This window comes from Humulus lupulus, chromosome X (assembly GCF_963169125.1).
Source record: "Humulus lupulus chromosome X, drHumLupu1.1, whole genome shotgun sequence".
Taxonomy (NCBI): Eukaryota; Viridiplantae; Streptophyta; class Magnoliopsida; order Rosales; family Cannabaceae; genus Humulus; species Humulus lupulus.
The window spans coordinates 38,098,162-38,121,622 of NC_084802.1; the positions used below are offsets into that span (position 1 = coordinate 38,098,162).

Here is a 23,461-nt window from a genome sequence, read left to right on the forward strand (position 1 = left end):
ATATTTGGGATGTTACATATGCTAAAGATGAAAAGTATTAGTTTCATATATTTTTTTCTTTCATTTCATTAAGAAATCATATGATTTTATGTGAACTTATATGCTTAAAAGATAAAAGCAAATAAATGAATGACATGTTGAATTTTATTTTTTAGTTTACGAGATCAGCAAGCATGTGTATCTAAGGGTGGTTTTTGTACCATGGTGATATTTGTTGATATGATTTTTCGCCAACGGTAGATTTAGAAATCTAATAAGGATATTAGTGCTTATTTGTAAACAGTGATAAACTTATAATAACCCTTTCGTACACACACAATTTTACGTGGTTCAGTTTTTAAATCCACCTAGTCCATGAGACAATACTATTGCTTTTCTCTCACAATTTCTACAAAGTTTGAGTAGTACAAAAAGGTCTTAAGAAGGTTAGTCATTGAAGAAACTTGAGCGGTCAAAGCTGTCAATGCATCCACTTCAAGTATACCAGCCATTTTTCGACTTGTTGAGGCTCTAGCATTGGACCATTGATAATTTTTGCTAGCTATCCTCTCCAAAACCTCATAGGCCTCATTGTAGGACTTAGAGAGAATAGCCCCATTAGCTTAAGCATCCAACACCATGCGAGTGGAAGAATTGAGCCCATTGTAGAAAGTTTCCATTTGGATACAATGCGGAATCCCATGGTGTGGGCATTTCCTCAATAACTCCTTGAATCTCTCCCAATCCTCACAAAATGATTCATCTTCCAGCTGCTGAAATAACATGATTTCATTGCGAAACTTGGCATTTTTGGTAGGAGGAAAGTACTTCATTAAGAATTTTTCAGCCAACTCATTCCATGTAGTCACCGAGTCGGGAGGAAGGGTGTTGAGCCAAGCTCTAGCTCGATCCCTCAAAGAGAAAGGGAACAATTTCAACCTTAGGGCCTCGTCACTCACTCCTTGTAGCTTGAAAGAATCACTCACCTCCAAAAATGAACGAAGATGAAGATGAGGATCCTCAGTAGGTAGCCCACTAAATTGGCCCACTGTTTGCCACATTTGGAACATCATGGGCTTTAACTCGAATTGGGGTGCTTTAATTTCAAGCCTAACAATACCCAGATTAAGCTCATTGAACATGGGGGCAGCATACTCCCTTATAGCTCTTTCTCTATCACCAGCCATAACAATTGCGTTAGTGACATTATTAGCACCCTCAACTCCTTCAACCTCTTCAGCCATATTAAGGTGATTTTGAGCACGTTGTTCCCTTAGTCTTCTTCTAACTGTTCTTTCAATCTCAGGGTCAATAGGACCTAGTTCAATGTCTTCCTACTCGTTCATATAGTAAATCACTTGGGAAAACACAAGGCAGCATACTCCCTTATGGCTCTTTCTCTATCACCAGCCATAGCAATTGTGTTAGTGACATTATTAGCACCCTCAACTCCTTCAACCTCTTCAGCCATATTAAGGTGATTTTGAGCATGTTGTTCCCTTAGTCTTCTTCTAACTGTTCTTTCAATCTCAGGGTCAATAGGAGCTAGTTCAATGTCTTCCTGCTCGTTCATATAGTAAATCACCTGAGAAAACACAAGGCAGCATACTCCTTTATGGCTCTTTCTCTATCACCAGCCATAGCAATTGCATTAGTGACATTATTAGCACCCTCAACTCCTTCAACCTCTTCAGCCATATTAAGGTGATTTTGAGCACGTTGTTCCCTTAGTATTCTTCTAACTGTTCTTTCAATCTCAGGGTCAATAGGAGCTAGTTCAATGTATTCTTGTTCGTTCATATAGTAAACCACCTGAGAAAACACAAGAGCAAGCAAACAAAGTCAGCTGAACAAAGAAAAATAAATTGCAAGTAATTGATATTACAAAAATTTCTAATTCCAATCCCCAGCAACGACGCCAAAAACTTGTTGTGATAAATTAAAATTTTATTTTAAATATGCAAGTGCACGTAATCACACAAGTAATATAATGATAAGTAGATCGTCTCCACAGGGATTGCAAATTAGAAAAATAAGCAAAATAATTACTAAACAACTTAAAAGTACTAAAAATCAAATGGGTTGTTTTTAGGCTAAACAAAATACTAAAAGAGATGGAAATACTGAAATTAAAATTGAACTAAACAAGAAAATTGAAAAAAAATATATGGATTGCAAAATGGACATGAATTATTGATTCCCCGAATATTAATCATCCTGAACAGTTTGCGGTAGCAATATTCTAGCAAAACTCCCATGTTAACAAGAATTCATTAAACATTCATAAAACTTTACCAAATTTTATGACATTAATTCTTTTACCTAATTAAACATATTCCTATGCAAAATTAGATTTAAGAATGCAAATTCAAAGTTTAATTCTCAAAAGTTACACAAGGAAAATAACACATCCCTATGTTACTTACTAACATAATCTAACCTAGATTATGACTTGTGTCATCCAAGTTCTTCCCATTACATTTAACATTTCCAGCATCAAACATAATTAAATATCTTGATGCTGTTGGCCAAACAATAAAAAGAAATTAATATAAGCACACTTGAATGAACAAGAGAGATTTTACTAAAATAAAGTGCAAGAAATTACTAGATTATAACATAGGGTTCATCAACAATTCAAGCCACCTAAAAATTAGTTCATGACTGAGTTAATAAAAATTAATCCACAATAAAAATAGCCCATAATATTCAGATTTAGAAATCAACTCAGAAAATATAAAAATGAAGTTTAGAAATAGAAGAAGGAACAAATCCAATTGATGCTTGAGCTTCTCATTTTTCGTCCTCCTTCCTTCTAGCTAATTTCTGGTTTTTCTCTCTTTTTCTTGCTGGTTTTTTTTTTCCAAAAATGGCTGCTCTCCTCTTTTGCTAGGGTAAAAAACCTTTTTTTTCTCTCTTCCCAAAAATTCCCTCCAAGCACACCACGCGAGCCCCTCATTTTTCTCTAGAATCTTCCTTCTAAAATGCAGGTAACATTCTGATTTGTTGCCACCTCATCACCCTTTGACATATCAATTAATGAAATGTTACTTGTCTTTCCCTTAAATGCTGACTTTTCCTCTTTGATTCCTGCTAAAAATACTTCAGCAAAACCTTTTTTGCTCCAGCAAACCTTATATTTCTACACACAATAAACAAATAAGAGCCTTTCCATTTTTCATTATTTTCTTTGGACAATTTCATACCTAAATTCCTTAATTACTACATTCAGCTCTAAAACACCATAAAGGACACAAGAACACAAAAAGGAAAAGAATTAACTAAAAATAACAAAATACACAAACATCACTCAACCTAAGTCTAGAATTATAAGCTCAAAAGTATGAAAATTAACTCTTTATTAAAGAGTTATCAAGAACCCTTCCACAAAACATCGATAATACCATACCAATCTAAGGAAACTTCTTATCTCTGAAGCATTCCTTGGCCTTGGCCAATCCCTGACTGCCTCAATCTTGGCTGGATCCACCTCATCCCGTCTTTACTAACGATGTAACTAAGGAATGTCACTTGAGGTAACCAAAACTCGCACTTCTTGAACTTCGCATACAATCTATGCTCCCTCAGTCTCTGAAGTACCAAATAGAGATGCTGCTTATGCTCTACCTCCGACTGAGAATAAACCCGGATGTCGTCGATAAAGATGATTATGAATCTGTCCAGGTAATCCTTGAACACTTTGTTAATCAGATCCATAAAGGCTGCTAGGGCATTAGTCAATCCAACTAACATGACTAAGAACTTATAATGTCCATACCTAGCACAAAAGGTCATCTTCAGAATTTCCTCATCTTTGATCCTCAGCAGATGATAACCAGATCAAAGATCAATCTTTGAAATAACAGTCTTTACCTGTAGGTGATCAAACAAATCATCAATCCTTGGCAGTGGATATATGTTTTTGATAGTCAGCTTATTCAGCTCTCTCTAATACCCATGGAGAGAACATGTGCCTAATAAACCCTAAGTCCAGTAACTCCTGTAACTGAACCTTCAATTCTTTCAATTCTTCTAGAGCCACCCTGTATGGTGCTCTAGACATTGGCTTTGTCCCTGGTGCTAATTCAATAACAAATTCTATCTCTCTGTGGGGCGGCAATCCAGAAACTCACAAACTTACTCGGTCTCCTCAAGTCCAACTGGCACAACCCTAGTGGTGTCTACCACACTAGCTAGGTGTAACGCCCTAATCTCCAGGGACCGTTACGGTGTGCATTTAAACAGTGCTAAACTCGCTAACCGAGTCATTTGACCATAATTGTGTAACTAAGTATGATTAGCAGTTTAGGGTTAAAAATTTTGGTTAAGATACAACATTTCACTAAAATGTTTACCATATACATTGGGATCCCAAAAATATAATTTAAAGTTTAATTACAAGAAAATATTTACAACTAGTCGATCTAAGCAGCAAAACAGGGTTTAACCCTAGTTCCTCTTTCAACCCTCAGCCGTGGCCGTCGAGCAGCCGCATATGTACAAATCGTCACCTAAGCTCTCCAACTCAAGGATGATCCAGCTTTCTTTTGCCTTTACCTGCACCACATAGCACCCGTGAGCCGAAGCCCAGCAAGAAAACTCAATATACTCACGAATAGTAATAACATGTCATCAAATCATAATGTGCATGCCTAGCAATAATAGCCTTAATCACGCATGCAAGCAGGTACAAATAAATTTTTGTGGAGTTCTGCACTCTGAGTAGATGACTAGTAAGTCTCTCACTCTGAGGTAGATGACTAGTACGTCAATCTCTGTCAGATGACTAGTAAGTCAATCTCGGTTAGATGACTAGTAAGTCAATCTCTGTTAGATGACTAGTAAGTCAATCTCTATCAGATGACTAGTAAGTCAATCTCAGTTAGATGACTAGTAAGTCATTCTCGGTCAGATGACTAGTAAGTCAATCTCTTTCAGATGACTAGTAAGTCAATCTCGGTCAGATGACTAGTAAGTCATTCTCGGTCAGATGACTAGTAAGTCAATCTCAATCAGATGACTAGTAAGTCAATCTCGGTCAGATGACTAGTAAGTCAATCTCTGTCAGATGACTAGTATGTCAATCTCTGTCAGATGACTAGTAAGTCAATCTCTGTCAGATGACTAGTAAGTCAATCTCTGAGGTCCCATACCCTCCTAGCCATGTGACGTGTCGGTCACCTTAGTCTTTCTGACTCTGGCTCTAAGTAACTAGCCTTTAGACTAGACAAGCGCTATTAGTTTTCATCAAACTTGAGGTCAGTCCGGCATTAATGCTCATGAGGAGTCATTCAATGCAGATGTCGATTAGATCTAATCTTTTCTCGGCTCTGCGTTCATGATGCTTATGCCGCTCCTGACTCATAGGTCAATAATACACGACCAGTGCTCAGTACTGCTGTCGAACTTGACTAGTAAGTCACAGCTTCACAGACGGATCTGACACCATTGCCGATTCTGACTAGTAAGTCAGTGCAATTCACAAGTAAGCAAGATTTGCTAAGCATTTGATATGCAATCCATGTCCACATTTAAACACTCAACATGCCTCAATAATAACCATGCATGTCACATATGGGGTGCAGTTTTCTTACCTTTGGTTCGAGCGAGAAATAACAAATGAACGACCCTTGAGAACGATCGATCCTTTAATCCCTTAGCGGTCACCTAGTCATAACTAAATACAATCTCCAATTAATGAAATCTACAATAATAGGGTCTTGACATAAACCTCACTCCCGGGACCCCGAATTATACCCAAACGGGGAGTAGATTCGATCCCGAGCCTTAGAAATTGAAACTTCGAGCCAAAAACCCTTAAAAACACAAAAAACATGCATCAGAGAAAATAGGGTAGCGCTACAGTGCTGCCCCCCTAGCGCCCCAGCGCTACAAGTAGGGGAAATTTTCCCTGGCTAGCGCTACCCTTTGGGACAGATCGCCCTGGTTTTTCCCCTCCTTCGAATCCTCCATTTCCAACCTAAAAAACAAGCTTCCAAACTTCTTTCAAACCCCCAAATGAACCCAAATACCATATACACAAGTCCTAGGCATCATAACCCAAGTATCATTTGCCAAAAACTCCCATTGAAACTCAACTCTCAAACCAAAAACCCAACTGAAACTCAAAGAGAAAACAAAGCAAGAACAAAAGATTCTATGGTCAAAAACTCACCTCAATCTCAGCTTAGGACCCTCTTCAATAGTAGAGCATAACCCAAAACCCTCAAGGCTTGGTTCCCTAGCTTTGTTCCTCAAAAGAAGCTTCAAAATCCAAAGAGAAATGGGAGAGAAATAATGTACAGGAGAAGGAAAGGATGATGCTCTGTTTTTTCTACAGCCTTCTAAGCCTTAATGGCTGAAACATATGCTTTAGGGTGAAAAGACCTAAATGCCCTCATGCCTAAATAAAAGCCTTAACAGCCACAAAGGGCAAAATCATCCTTTCCCACCTATCTCGTTAATCATAATTAACACCCTCCAATTCCCGCTATTCTCAATATTCTCAAATACCAATAAATCATATCCCATTACCCTTTAATTTCTGGCAATGTTCTAATCCTCAAATCACCCCGAGATTCACCCCAAGCCCCGAAATTAACCCTGTTATGACCAGACCGAAAACTTGCATTCAAAGATCGTCTCATGCTGAATGGCTCGAACAAATCCACATATAATGTGGTATTATTTGTAATTCACCCACATGCATGAAAATACACAATTATGCCATCAATGGGCCAAATTACCAAAATGCCCTTATAATAAAATGTGGACCCATATGCATGCATTTATCATCATATAATAATATAATTCGCATAAACATGCATATAATCATTTAATAATATAATAAATCAATTATGGCCCTTAGGCCTCCTAATCAAGGTCCTAAACCTTATTAGGAAATTTTGGGGCATTACACTAGGAGTCCTATGCAACCCCTCGCAATAGGTCTCTAGCCCTCAACGCTGATATCATAGGAATACGAGGTCCATCAACAGTGCCAACAAAAACAAAGGGGTCATCACCCTCAAGCTCAAAATTCACCATCTTTTTCTTGCAATCTATGGTTTCCCCATACTTGGCTAGCCAGTCCATACCCAGAATCATGTCAAAGTCATCCATGACCAGTTAAATCAAATCCACTAATGATTCCCTGCTATCAACCACGACTGGCAATGATCTGACCCATCTCCTAAAGACTACTAGCTCCTCAGTAGGAAATAAAGTTCCAAATCCCACTCTGTAATACTCACATGGTCTACACAACCTGTCAATCAGTTTACTAGATATAAAGGAATGTGTAGCCCCATAATCAATCAACATAGTATAAGAATTGTCAACACTAGAGAGTTGACCTGTCACTACTGAGGGACGAGCCTCAGCCTCTGACTGCCTCAATACGAATACTTGAGCTAGAGCCAAACTGTTTGCCTTCTTTGGTTCTTTCTTCGTCACTCTCGGACAATCTTTCTTAAGGTGCCCAACCATACCACATAAAAAGTAAGCTTTCGCTCGGCACTCTCCCAGATGACGTCTGCTGCATCTAGCACATTCTGGATAAGTCCTTCAGCTCTCATTACTTCCCTTGCGGCCAACCTGTATACCCTGTGGCCTCCTGTTTAGACCTGTAATTGTAACAATGTCTGGGGTCTTCCTCTTCTAGTCATTAGGGCCTCCGCCCCTACCAGATGCAGCAAAGAGAGGTCACACCCTCCTTCTGTCCCTTCTGGTCGTGTTCTCACGCCAAATCTTATTCTCTGCACCCTCAGCAATAAGGGCCTTCTCTACTACCTGAGCATAAGTTTTCACTCCAGGTACTGAGGTAATTTTGACATCTCGGGCTATCATAACATTTGGTCCTCGAACAAACCTTTCCATTCATATCACATAAGTTGGCACCAAGTCAAAAGCGAACTTGGCTAACCTATCAAACTTCAGAGCATACTTTGTCACTGTCATGGCGCTCTGCACCAATTTGCTGAGCTCATTGCCTTTGTAGTCTAACCGCATCATTATAATACTTCTCGTTAAACAGCTCTCTGAACTCTTCCCAGTTCAGAGTCTTCACATTTCTGGTCTGGGATACCACTTCCCACCCAATTCGGGCGTCCTCTTGAAGCATAAATGTTGCATAGGCCACTCTCTCATTACCTACAACCCCCATAAAGTCCAGGATGGAGGTGTTCGTACCCATCCACTGCTCAACTCGCAATGGATCAGGCCTTCCCTCAAAGGTAGGAGGGTGTTGCTTCCTGAAGCGCTCATAAAGAGGCTCCCACCTATTCTCAACCCCTACCTATTATTGTAAGACTGGTGCCACGACAGGTGCTAGAACTGGCGCAGCATTCCCTCCTGGAACCTGCTACTGTCTCAACAAGCGGATCCCATCCTCTTATCACTATAATCTAGCTTGCATGTCAGTAAGCACCTGTTTCTAGTTCTCAGGGGCTGGCGGAGTGCTCTGACCCTGGTAATTATCTTCGACCTGAATTTCGGCACCAACTGGCTCATTTGATTGCCCTGGAAGCATACTTCCAAGTCTATCTGCAATCAATGACTCGACTCATCAGGCAATAATAACGGTACCTAGCACCACCCCATGGTCCAAAAACCAAACAAATAAGCATTCAGTAGCAATGCTAATAAGCACTTCAATAGCTTTCACACACAGCAGTCATGCTAATAAGCATGTTAGTTCATATTCATGCTCAATTAGGGTGCTAATAAGCACACTCTTAATATTTACAAGCATATAACAATTCTAATAAGCATTCTCTAGCATTCAGAAGCAACAATGATGCTAATAAGCATCTTTTAACCTTTACAAACAACGGTTTTGCTAATAAGCACATCTTTAGCATACACACAGCGATCAAGGGTCAGGCCCTATCAGTACTACTCATGTTTCCTAACCAAGCATGCAGATAAGGCATTCATATATCAAATAGGCAGGTAAACACACACTCACATCAATAATTACCAAACTCTGAGTCAAGCTTGTCTTTAGAGGTGAGTGTACATGCCTAGCCAATCTTCAGGAACCCTTAAACCTAAACTACTCTGATACAAAGTTGTAACGTCCTACTAATCAAGCATTTCTTTTAACCCTTACAAACAATGGTAGTGCTAATAAACATTGCATGAAAACATGTAATTGAAACTAAAACAGGGTTTAGGCACTAAAAAATTTGGTCAAAAGTCAACCATTCCATTAAAAGAGTTTGAGTTCGGTACATGGGATCCCAAAAGAGTTTAAAACTGTTACATATTCAAAATGAATACAAAATCCTACCTAAGTGGCAAAATCGGGGTCCAACCCTAGTTCCAACAGGTATCCATGATTGTGGCGGTCGAGAAGGCCGCATATGTACACCCCGCCCCTGAAGCTCTCCAACTCATGGCTGGTTTAGCTTTTCCTTCCCTTTACCTCCACCACGTAGCACTTGTGAGCCAAGGCTCAGCAAGAAAACATAAACATGCTTATAAGTTGTAAATCAACATAGAACATAATCATAATCAACATGTCAAGCAGTAATAACCCTGCTCGTGCATGCATTCAATCCAGATAAGTCACTATAGAGCCACACCAGGGCTCGTTGCCCTATTTCCCATATAAGTGACTAAAGAGCCACACCGGGGCCCATTGCCCTATTCCCTATATAACCATCCATAAGGTTGGCCAAGCGTACCTGACACTTTGTATTTCAGGCGGCCATAGGGTCGTTCAAGCGTATATCACGCTTTTGGGTAGGCCTAACCTCATCGGCCTGCATTCAGCACGTTATTGTTGCCCTCAAATCATAAGCCAAACCTTTCAATCATACATATAACAAATAAACCCTCAGCTGATAAGTCGAGCTACCTAATCAGATACAATAGACAAACACTCGGATGATAAGCCGAGCTTTTCAATTAACTATAATCGATTAACCCTCGGCTTATAAGCTGAGCTTTCAATCTGATATAACAGATATACATTCACCATTTAGTATAGATACGCACAGCACAGTCAAACATCTTTATTAAGACATACTAAGCATTGTTATAACCATGTTCGATAATCGGGCAAAGCCCTAAGCGCAGACCAGGTGCAGTTTTCTTACCTCAAGTCCTTAACGAGACACGTATAACTACCTCGAGCGTGGTCCTTTCCTCTTGAGCCTAATGATATACCCTAGTCACAACCAAAACAAGGTACTAATGTCAAGTAACGAATCTATAAAGGCTTTCGGGCCAAGCCCTAACCTCCGGGACCTTGAATTCTACTAAACTGGGTGGTAGAATCATTCCCAAGCACTTAGGTTTGGGTTCCCATAACCCAAAACCTAATTTCTAACTTTTCTCCAATTTGAGTCGCGGTGCCCCCCATTAAGGGTCGTGGCGCTCAACAAGTCAGAGAGCCCCGAGCTCAAAACCACAAGGCACGCACCACGGTGCAACCCGCCTAGCGCCGTAGCGCCAAGGCGATTCGGGCACCTCTCAAGCTCTTAGAGTTCATGAGGGTGGTGACGCCCCTAGAACAGGGTCGCGGCGCGGCCCTGAGAACCTGGATTTCCAGCAATTTTAAGAATCGTTCATCTTCCCAAAATCATCCCAACACATGATTTTAACCAGTTTCGAAACCTAATAACCTACTTTAAAACTCAATCAAAACTCAAAATCTAAAAAAACTTCAAAAAATAAAACTAAGATTCATGGAATTACCTCAACTAAAAACGTTTTCTCAGTTGATTACTAATTTCCCAAGCTTCCAAACTCTGTCTAGAACCACCTCAATTCCTTGGGAAACTTGCTTCCAAGCTTTAGGACTAAGAACTCTAAAGGTTGCTTCAAAGTGTAAAAGACTAGAGAGAGAGAGAGAGAGAGAGAAAGTGAGAGAGATATGCTTCTGAGTTAATTGACTCAGCCAGCTCAAGTGAGTCTAATGGTCTAAAAGACCAATATGCCTCTAAGGCAACACTTCCCTCTCAATGCCTTCAAAGGGCAAAAACATCATTTCGACTCTCTAATTCCCGCTCTATTCTCAAAATTTCCAAATAACTCTGCTAAACCTGAAATATCACTATTTTCCCAAATTAGGACTCATACTTTAATGAGTCAGAGTAACTCACTGAATTACCAAAATACCCCTTGGTTCGCCTCAAGCCGAGAATAAATCCCCATTGTGACTGAACCGCTATCTTGCTCCAAAGGACCGACTCTTGCTGAATATCTCAAATATATTCACATAATAATGTAGTCTCAATCATATAATCACAAATATACCCTCAACTGGTCAAAATTACAAATATGCCCCTTTAAATAAAATTGGGTCTTCTATGCACATTTAATACACTTAAACATGCAATATCAGCCACATAATAATATAACCCATGCAATTCGCATAATCACATAAATATCCAATTAATTCAAATATTAAAATATATTAATCAAATAATGCTTGCATGCCCCCTAATCAAGGTACTAACCTTATTATGAATTTTGGGACGTTACAGTCAACATGTCCTTATACAAATAGTTAAGGTGCACCGACAGACAGAAATCAGAAACAACAAAAGGACCCAAATGAAGCCCCTATAAAATAAAGGAATGTTTAAAAGAAGCTCACAATAGATAAAAGGACATAAAAAATTTCTGTCACAAAATAAACATGAAACATAGAAGGACTTGTCAAAGTTCCTCACAAAAAGCGAATGACCTGGGGAAACCTCATAGGTAAAATAAAATAAGTAGCATTATAACCAAATCAAAATAAGCAGATAGATGCTTCCTATGCAAGGGAGGAAAAGATAGGACAAGAGAAGACTTCACGGTCTCCCTCCCCGAGCATTCCATTCAGTAGCCTTAGCAATGACATGATCATCAAAAGAGGAGAAGTCAAAGCTTGGATTCTGCTTCCACACCCTGTATAGGGTACACTCCACTAACTCGTATTCGGCCTCTGCCAGGTCTGAATCGAGAGAACAAATAATCTCTTACAGCATAAGGACCTTTGCTTCTAACTTCCTTTTACCCTTGTATGAAGAGGACGCCTTCACTAGGGCCTCCTCCATCTTAAGCGTGGTCTCAGAAAGTTGGCTCTCAAGCTCCTGAATCCTAGCGGCGAGCCAATATTTCTCCCCCTTGGCCGAGGATAATTCTTTTGTTGAAGATACTAGGTGTTGGGTCACAAGAGAATTCTGCAAAAGGATAAGAGGTCAAAATTAAGAAACCATATATGTAAGCACTCATGTGCAACAAACCCCCCCATGAAACTCACCCAGATAGTCGAATGTAAAAGCGTGTCTCCAAGCCTATCATATTAAAAGCTCTAAAGTGCCCTCCATTATCCCTCCGCAATGTCCTTGGCAGACCGAGCATACCTCACCACAAAAGGAGCCACCACATAGCTTACCCATGGCACCTCTTTTGGTCCTAGGACCTCTAGACACATGGGAACAGATGAATCACTTGTTGAAAGGGGTAAAGGTGCTGAAGTACAAGGTGGAGGGCCTCCAGAAGTTCCATGATCAAAGAGGTCGTTGGGAGCAACATCAAACTCATCATCGGAGGTCAAGACAAAGTGCACCGAGTTGGAAGGCGGCGCTCGTGAATGAGAAGCTATATCAGGGTTCACAAAAGCAGGAGTCACCCGCCCCTATAAGCAAAAGACACACGAGTCGGTCGCTTTAACTCCGGAGAGGGCTCATCCTAGATCAAATCACCATCTTCATCAAAGGAATTTGGGCCCATCGGAATGGCCTTTTTCTTTCGCTTTGTAATATGCCATAGTTAATCTTGATGGGAAGCGTTGGAAAGACCATGGGCATTAAGGTTCGCCACAGTAAAAAGGAAGGCGACCATATTCTTTGTAGCATCAACGTTAACCAAGATCTCGACACAATGAAGCTGATGAGCAGATATTTTGGGAGGGTCCAGGTCCCCTGACCACCAGCTCAATTGTTAGCCCAACAATAACAATAATAATAACCAAAAGGAAATATGAGTAAAAGCAAAGAAGTGAATTAACACCACATGTGCTTTGTAGATACTGTATCATAAAGTCTACCAGAGTGCCTAAAGACCCTCTCATAGACTTGGGGTCAAGTGTGGACGTTGAAAATCCCCACTCATAAAGGACCTTCATCCCGTGTCCCCCAAGGTATCGGATCAAAATGGAAACAAAGGAAGGTAACCTTGCACAACAAGTACCTCGTGCCTAGGCATGCACCAAGGGCCTTGAGGAGGTCACCCAACTTCTCGAGCCCTATGCGAGGCCACCTCACCCAGCGCCTTGCGCAAATCTGCCTAGCCTCGTGCCTTATGCAAGTCCACCTTGCCCAGCACCTCGCATAGAGCTTCAGAGTCTCGCGCCTCATGCGAGGCAACCTCGCCGAGCGCCTTGCGCAGAGTTGCCCAGCCTCTCACCTAACGTGAGGCCACCTCACCTAGCGCCTCTCGCAGAGCTACCAATCTCGCGCCTCATGCAAGGCCACCTCTCCCTATGCCTTGTGCCATCTAGGCTCACACCTCACGCGGCACTTCTATGCAAGGTACCTCGTGTGGAGGCACCTTTCACATACACACCCATGCCTAGGCATAAGCCTTACAGGTACCAAGGGCCTCTCACGTGACGTTTTCATAGGACCACTTAGACAGGCCCTCTTAAGCCTCTTGTAAGCACGCGTCTTGCTGAGGAGACCATACTCTATATTTCTAGTGTAGGTGCCACCAACAAGATGTACCTCGTGTATGTGTCCCGTTTGAAACCCCAAGTGTCCATACCTAGCCGAATATTGATAAGCTCGAGACACAAGCGTGCCTAGGAAGAGTGATAGCATGTATGAAATACACGTACAAGTAGAGAAGGCACAAACAGGACAAAAGGTACAGAAGTACGTGTACAACGCCCGTGCCCAACAAGTAGTGGCAGTACAAGGATGGTACATGGAAAAGCCTCCCCTAGCATGCTTCTAACATTCGTACATGACAAGTGGTGGAGTTACGACATGGTACAAGGCCAGGATAGTTTTTGCAGGCCTCTGGCATGTATTGGATCCGATCACCACTCCTACATCACCACTACCACCTGCACCACGATCACCTGCAGCCTACAGAAACATCTTTTTGTCCTTTTGGGACCACTGTGTATTGAGAGCCACCAATGCTCACCTACAAATAGAACCTCAATTCACCAAGAAGGGGGTTAGAAAATTCATTGTAAACACAGACTATTGAGCAATACAAACGTTTTTCTCCATTTTTACTCTGCAACTTTACTCCTAGTTTTCTTAAGTTCTACATTTTCCAACTTATATTCATTGACGAGTTTTCACCGTCAACAATAGTAAGTACTTTCTGGAATTCTTCTTTTCTTAACAGCATGGTAACATGAAAATAAAGAGCACCATCTTTAAAATAAAATAATACATTTGGTGCATCTATCCATTCAAACTATGTAATTAAATAGAATGAAAATAGTTCATTAGCAAAAGTAGTCATGCAAATTAAATGTGACAATATGTAAAAGCGATAATAGCAATAATAATTAAAAAAATATTTTTTAGTAAAAAATATAAAGAAAAATAATTACAAGTGAGAGAGTTTTTCTTGGGAGGATTAGATTCTAAAATATTAATAAAAGAAATCCTTAAATACTCAACATTTATAGAGTTTGAAGAAGTTAAATAATGTCCCTATGCTGAATTTGTTTGAATTATATAAATAAATAATAATATCTATTTTAAAGAAATTATTGAGAATAATTAAAATATCTCAAAATGAACTATGTGTGATTAACAAAAACAACCAAAGGACATAGCAATTATTAACAACCAAGACATTAACCCCTTCAGGTCCTTCCATTTCAACTTATTTATTCCAACAATATAATAACACACAAAAACATTGAAGTCAGTACTTTTTTAACTATTCTCTGACCAACAATTCAGAACATAAGTTTTCTCCATGGAAATTAGACTACCATCTCTAGAATATTAATCAGAATTCAAAATCAAAAGAATATCGAGAATCAATACTTATTGCCCTTTAAAGTATATATGTTTATATATATAATATATATATATATTTATATAAAGGGATTGACTGCACTGCATCCACTTTTTTGACAACACCAGTACAGTCAATTTGTGTTTTCTACACCTCGATAATTTTTTTCTAATTCTTTTATATGACAGTGTACATTGTAATCATTTAAGACTCTATGCAAAATTTCAAGAAATTCTGAATAATTTATAGTTCTGAAAACAAAGTTTAAAAAGTTGACTTTTACACGCGTATACAAAAAAATAAGCAAGCGTGCAACAAGCCGTTTGAACCTTGTTTTCGGTACCATAATTCATTCGGAATTTCTTGAAAATTTGAAGAATGTTCTAGATAGCTACAATGTACACCGTTATATATAAAAAGAAATTAATTACATTTATCAAAGTACCGAAAATAAAAAGTGGATGTACCCATGTTGTCAAAAAATTGGATGCATTGTAGTCCCTCCCTATATATATATATAATACATAATTGCAATGAATTTGTAAAATAGTCTCTTGACATATATTCATATAAATCATGTATCATGGTGGTAGTCGTATATTAACTCAACGTAATTGCTCTATAATATAGAACATTCATTGAAAATCAAAGATAATAAACGGTATTTTTGTATAACATTTTTCTTTATTCTTCTATCACTCAAAGCATCCAACTGTATGCAATATGCATTGAATAAATTGTTGTAACTAAATTGATCAGATTCATCAATTAACCAGATTCACTCAGTTGGTCCTATTTATTACTGTAAACATGACTCAAAGCAAGAAAGGCACTACCAGCATACAAAACAAATAAGAAAGAATCTAGATATACATGTTGTAACTTCATTAGTGAGCAGTAATGCTTCAACACTATTCAAATAGCAAAGCTTTAAATACTAAAAGAATTCAACTCTTTGAGAAAAAATCTCTACATACCATGAACTCTTAATTATATTTCTGACAAACCCAATAACCATTAAGAATCTAGACTTTACTTAGTTTAATCAAGGTTATATTCTTGTGTTATACCATATAATATAGAAAAGAAAGAAGAGAGGTCGTTATATTTAATTTTTTTTGACATTGTAATATATATTAATTAGTAGAATAAAAAAATATTTTTTTAAAAAAGTACTAAAAATAATTAGAAAATAGATACAGTGGTTTAAAGAGATTTTAGAGTGTTACATCACATCTTTGAGACTCTCTTTACTAGAAAATATAAACGCGTTTTGCGCAGTCTTTTATAATTAATTAATTTATTTATTATGTCATAGTTATTATTATTAATATTAATTTGATTCTATTATAATTTGAAAAGAAGAATTAAAAAAATATAAGAAAATGAGAAAATAAAAATAGTGATTTGAATCAATTTTACAATGTCAAATCATCTTCTTGGGCTCTCATTTATATAAATATATAGATACAAAATTTAAATTAGTAAATTAATTTATTATTATGTATAGATAGATATTTATAAACTAAAATAAAATAGAGTTAATTGGTATTATTATTATATATTTTTTTAAAGAAAGGTAGAATAACAATATATTTTATTAGAAAAATTGAATAAAAAATGAGAAAAAATAAGAAAATAGATTGTGATTTAGCGCAATTTTTTAGTGCCACGTCATTTCCTTGGGACTCTCCTTAAAAAAGTAGAATTAAAATATATTTTTTAGAAAAAATTAAATAAAAAAATGAGAAAAAAATAAGAAAATAGATAGAGTGATTTAGAGCAATTTTAGAGTGTTACAACATTTTCTTAGAAGCTGTAAAAAAAGTATAATAAAAATATATTTTTTTTAGAAAAAATGAAAAAAAAAAAAAAACGTAAGAAAATAGATAGAATGATTTAGAGCAATTTTAGAGTGTCACGTCATCTCTTTGGGACTCTAATTTATATAAATACTAGAAAACATAACCGCACTTCGCGCAGTATTTTGTAATTATATAAATATATTTTTTTTAAAACTATGTTTTCGGAGATTGTGTGGTATGGATTCTTTTTCACGCTACTCGTATAACATACTTTTTATATGGACAATGATAGCGTCTTAACCACAATTTTTTTCATGATGATGTTCATTGTATAGCAAACCTCCTGCAGGTTTTCGAGAAATTCTGAATAATTAAAGTGCTAAAAATAAAGTTCAAAAAGTTTGTTGTATGTGTGTTTTTATTTAATATTATTGTTATATGCTTTGTATGATTTCTTTTATATAAAAAAATCTAAATTATGTATAAGAAAATTTATGTTTTGTGGAAGGATTATTTTTGTCGATTACCCGATTGAACCTTTTATTTTTAAAAATTAACTTTTAGACCTCATTTTTTGGTAAAACATAAAAATAGGAATAGATAGATCGAGTATTTAAACACAGTATTTTGACCGATTACCCGTTTTGACCCTTTATTTTTAAAAATTAACGTTTGTACTATGTATTTATTCAAAAAGTTAAAAATTCTTTGTAAAAAGTAAATTGTATAAATATATATATAATTTAGGTTTTCTATATGGGTTTACACCATTTTGAATATTGTATTTTAGCCGATTATTTGTTTGGACCATTTATTGGCTAAAATTAACTTGTGGACCTTGTATTTTGTCAAAATGTTAAAACTAAGAATATATAAATAAATTATTTGAATCACATGTATATTGGTTGATTACCCGTTTGAATCTATTATTGTTAAAAACTAACATTTGGACCTGTGTTTTGTCAAAAAGTTAAAAATATAGATAGATATATTATTATTTGTTATTACTATTATATATATATATATATTTAATTGACATTTATTATAATTATCTATCTATGTCTATATATTTATATAAATGAGAGCCTTAAGAAAATGATGTGACACTCTAAAATTGCTCTAAAGCACTCTTTTTATTTTCTCTTTTTCACTTTTTTTAATTTATCTTTATGATTATTAATTAATAATTAAAGAAAAAAACTAAAATTTATAATTACAAATATAATTAAAATAAAAATAAAAAAAAAAGAGAAAATAGATAATAGATAATAAATATTTGATTGATTATTAATATATAATTATATAGATTACGTATACAATAATTGCAAGCTTATAATTATTATATAAATTAATTATCTATCGATAAATAATTACATAATTAATTATTAATTATATAATTAAAACTCAATCTATTTTCTCTTTTTTCTCATTTATATTTTAATAATTATTATAATTAGATATTTTAGTTTTTTTTTCTTTAATTATTAATTAATAATCATAAAAGATGAATTGAAAAATGTGAAAAAAGAGAAAAAAATGAGTGCTTTGGAGAAATTTTAGAGTGCCACATCATTTCTTTGGGGGCTCTCCTTGATATAAATACTAGAAAACATAATGTCACTTCGCATAGTTTTTTGTAAAGATTAAAAAATATATATTTTTAAATATTTTTTTGGAGATTGTGTGTAAGGGATTCATTTTGGTCTTTAAATTAATCTCACGTGTACATATTGATATTTTGAATTTTGAATATAAAATGTAAAAATAATAAATGGAATATATTGAAGATAAATGACAATTTATACATGATTTTAATTATTATTGTTATTTGAAAATTCGTTGTTAATATTTGAATTTGAAATATCAAAACAATTAAAGGATAAACCTAAATTGGAAAATTTTGAAAAAAAATATATAAAAAATCTCTTATTTAAAATAATTAATTAATTTTTTATTATCATAAAAATAAAAATAGGTTATCGTTACTATATATATATATATTTAGAATTTAAATATCTCTCATTTTAATTAATGAATTAATTTAATTCAAATTATATATGAAATGATTAAAAAATATTTTTTTAAAATATTTTTTAGGAGATTGTGTGTTTGGGATTCCTTTTCAAATCTATGGTCTTTAAATTAATCTCACGTTTATATATTGATATTTTTAATTGTAAATATAAAATATAAAAATAATAAATGAAATATATTGAAAAAAAATGGCAATTTGTATATGATTTATTTATTATTGTAATTATTTGAAAATTAGTTTTTAATATTTGATTTTGAAATATTAAAACAATGAAAGGATAAACATAGAATGGAAAATTTTTAAAATAAATATAAAAAATATCTCTCATTTAAAATAATTAATTAATTTTTTATTATTATAAAATTAAAAAATAGGTTATCATAACTATATATTGTTGATGCCATTTTTTGTCAATCAGTGAAAGAAGAGCACGTAAACAACAAACAGTAATGACCAATTAAAATATAACAACTCAAAACACGATTTTTACGTGGTTCAGCAGTTAAATCTGCCTAGTCCACGAGTCTCTATTATTAAACTCAAGATTATCTCTGAAAATTCTTAAGCATGAATTCTTCAGAGTTTTCTCTCAAGGTTCAGAATTTCGGTCCATTACAATGGTGCACCACTTCTCTATTTATAGAGAAGGATGCGGAGTATTATCCCACATACTTTGGGTAGTTACTCTTTTTGTATAAATAAAATAAATGGCTTTAAATGTCTGCAATCCGATATAAAAGGAAACGTCCCCTGAAGACCAGGGGGCGTATAACTAATCGAATAATATCCCATGATTTTATGGGATTTACAATAATAAATGTTGAACACGCCCCTTATAAACAATACTTATAGATATTCAAAGTTATTATCATATATCTCCAGGGCCTTAATCTCCCAGATTTCTCATCAGCTTTCAAGCTAATGACATCTCCCGAGGTCACATGGTTTCGAGATCGGACGTACGTCAAGCTCGGAGTCCCTGATCCGAGGTCATTTCTGAGGATAGAGGCGTCTCGAGAGCTACCTTTCGAGATCGTGAACGTTTCGAGGCCACCGCATCGAGGTCGTCTCGAGTCTTGCAGGCTCGATATTTAATCCTGGAGCATACTTCGAACTTTACGGGTTCATTCGCTGCGAACCCAGCTTTCGAGGTCACATTTAACATGGCTTGAAATCTGGGTATAACATCTTGCCCCCTCAAAAGTATTTGTTCGAATCCTAAGAGAAGGAAACTTTTGAACTACTTTCTTCGGGAACCATACCGTCATACTCCTGAAAATGGACACGCGTCAGTTGGGTATTGCTCACTTATGATACTTGAGTACCTTGGAAACATGCCCACGATCATTCGTCTGCCGCCTTTTCGGTTCCATCTTATCAGTAATCCCCATCCGTTGGATCTTGCAAGGATTTTATTCAACGCCCCAGATTAATCCCCTTTCTCCATCTATATATATGAGACCCCATTCATCATCTTCTTTTTTATTTTCGTTCACCAGGAGCAAGAAAAGAAAAGGATGAAACCAGAGGCCATCCTAGAAAACCTCTACCTTTCGTGCATGTTCTCTCAGCCAAAAAAGCAAAGAACCCCCGGTTTGCTCGAGTCCGTGAGTTCATATTTGCAGCCTCTCCTTCAGTCAACAATTTCCCTGCAATCGCCATTATTGTGTAAGTGTGCAATCTTTGCTTTCCATTTTGCCAGTTTTTATTCGTACTGTTCTTACTGTGTCTTTGAATGCACTAGTTTATTTTCTTAGCATAATACGTTAGGGGATTTTTATCCGATAGGCTCATATGTTTTTTTAGACTTCCATACTGAATTTACATCACTGGTTCACACCCAGTTTTGATGTTGGAGCAAGGTTCCTGTTTTCTGGGTTTTAAAATTTTAAGAGACGTTTCTTGTACATCAAGCTTTCGGGTAAAAAACCTTGGCTTTGACAAATGCACGAAACCCAAGGTTGCCTTTTCTGGATATCCGCCACTCTTTTTTCCCCTAATTTTTGGGATTTTCAAAAAATTATCCACTCTCCTCCCTTTCTCGTGGAACGCACGTCCTGACTCTTCAATAAGGGTCTTAGTGCATAGCTTGTTTCGTACCTAAACTCCGAGCTCGTTCTATCGAACTCTTAATTCTTGCATGCATGGCCCTCACCATTTTTTCTTTCTCGCTAGATGTCACAGAATCTGGAAAGACGGTGGGGGTCGTTGCTGGCAATCCCTTACGAGCCAAAAACCCCGAGCCCGGAGTCGCTGTTCGCTCGGAATCAACGCCGGATTCGAGAGTACGAGCTTGCGCGCAAGCAGGAGGATATTCGAGCTCATTACCGCCGCCAAATAGATGAGGTCATAGAGGGGAAGAGGAGAACTCTTCGGGAGGCCCTTTATCCAGAACCCAATTCAGGGCCTAGGCCGATTCCCCTCGACCCTGCACTAAAAGTCACTGTCGCCTTCAATCCAGGAGAACTTCAATTTTAAATAATGGGGGAACCCTCTTCCTCACAGCCGAGGAAGGAAATGTTCAAGGCCGAGCACTATTGGAGCTCGGTTACCTCAACTAGTCAGATAACTGACATCTTGGCCCACCATGGCCTCAGCTTGTCTGGTTCTTTGAAGTGTCGAGCTCCGGCCGACCACGAACGAAGTTGTTTCGCCCCTGGGGGCCGCGACTCCAAGGTGAAATACGCGGCATGGAGCCAGGAACACATGAGGGCGGGGGCACTATTGCCTTTGAAGTCTTTTTTCAAGGACTTCACAGATTTCGTTGGGTTGGCTCCGTTCCAGCTCAACACCAATTCTTACAGGGTGTTGTCTGCCCTGAGGTCGCTATACCACGAGCTGACATGGGAAGGGCCTTCGCCTCAAGAGATTTTATATCTCTTTTGTCTGAAAAGCAACCCCTCCCGAGCTCGGGGAGGAGATGGATTTTATTATCTTTCGAGCTATCCCAAAGAAAAGAAGGTCTTTGAAGATCTTCCCAATCATCCGCCTGATTTCAAAAAGGCCTTCTTCTGGACAGACGGTCTGTCCCCGTCTCGACACTACTCGTTCAGGCGGATTCGTAAGTATTCCCATTATCTTTATCTCTGTGCTCGAGATTTTAGCTCTTAGATCCGTACTTAGTTGAAATGTATCTTGCTTTTCAGCCAATTTTCAGCGTCCCACTCCTAACGAGACAATGAAGGGACATAAGGAGACCCTGCTCCAACTCCCTCATGGTAGGAGGTCTCTTCTGTACCTTTTACTTGAGGATAAGCTCCAAAAGTGCGGACTTTTGGGGGAGGGCCAGTCTACCTCGGACTGGTCCAATAAAAAGTATGAACGCTGGGAGCAGGTGCCGCTGCCCACAAGCGTCCCCCCTCCGAGGAGAGAGGTGAGGCCCCGCCTCCAGTTTGCATAAGGAGTCCGCCGTCGGGGAACGAGGCTAATGACGAAGCCTCGAGCTCAGACTCGGATGAAGGTAAAGCCCTCCATACTTCGAGAATGTGGTCCCCCACCTTACTAAGGCATAAGCCCAATAGGTTAGTCTCATGCCCACATGATAGATACCACTTCTACATATGGAGTTGGGTAGACGACTGTGTCCATAGGTTTGATAGTCGGCTCGGGAAGTATGACACCATGTATACTTTGGATGAGATGTGGAACGGGATAGCTGTCCAATACGGGACCAACGATTATAGGGACCTTTCGAGGTTATCACCCACCTATAGGGAAGGTACTCCCCCTACTTCTTCTGAAGATGGGGGAATTTCATGGTCCCCGAGCTCTAGTTTGGGGAAGAGTTCCAGTTAGGTCTTTTCTTCACTTGGTTTTTTTATTTTCCAAGCTTATTATCATTATGCTTAACTCTGATTGGAACTGTGCAGGTGCCATGGACTCCGACCTCGACGTTGTGCTTTTTAGCGATGAGGGATCCGGAGCTCAGAAGAGTAAACGTCCGAGAATCCTGTAGCAGGTCTGACCGACCAGCCAAGATCCCCAGACGCCACGAGAAGACTCCGACGGCCCAGACTACTGCGAGCACAACCGGGGAACCGATTGTCCAGGTTGACGCGTCTGGCTCAACCGTGCCCATCTCGCTTCCTCCGACCGATACTCAAATAACAGTCGGTCGACCCCCGAAGAAACCTTCTGTCTCTAAGGTTCAGCTGCCGACGGCCCGACCTCATATTGAGGAGTTCGTGCTTGATGGCGCCGCTGGGACCCAAGGGGCTGTGCTCAGCTCGGATGTCCTCTCTCGAGTGGGTCAGAGCTTTTCAGGCTTCGGCATCGATCATTGGGACCTTGTGCACAAGGCCTCGGACTGCAATACTCTTTATGATAAGAGTATCGAACTCACTGCCGCGGTAACCTTCGCAACTCTCCTTTAAATGTTTGTGTATCAGATCGCGATCTAACTCGTTCTTTGTATTTCAGGCCCTTGTTGTCTCAGCACAGCTTAACTATAAGCTGACCAACGAGGTGCACACGAGCATGTCTCTGGCCCAAAAGTCGAAGGATCTCGAGCTTAAGATGGCTGACGAACTCAAGGACTCGAAGTCTGAACTTGAAAAAATGAAGACCCGTCTCGAGGAGCTGGAGAAGACGAATGCCGAGCTTGAACAGGCGAAGACTCATCTTGAGAAGGCCAATGCCAAGCTCGAAGAGGAGA

The 23,461-nt window shown here is 38.0% G+C and overlaps 1 non-coding gene across 1 annotated transcript; it reads left to right on the plus strand.

Annotated features, from left to right (window-relative positions):
- Nucleotides 1-675: 675 nt before the first annotated feature.
- LOC133807890 (small nucleolar RNA R71) lies at nt 676-782 on the plus strand. Its single transcript, XR_009879776.1, has one exon. It is a non-coding gene; the product is annotated as a small nucleolar RNA R71 (small nucleolar RNA).
- The last annotated feature ends 22,679 nt before the right edge of the window (nt 783-23,461 follow it).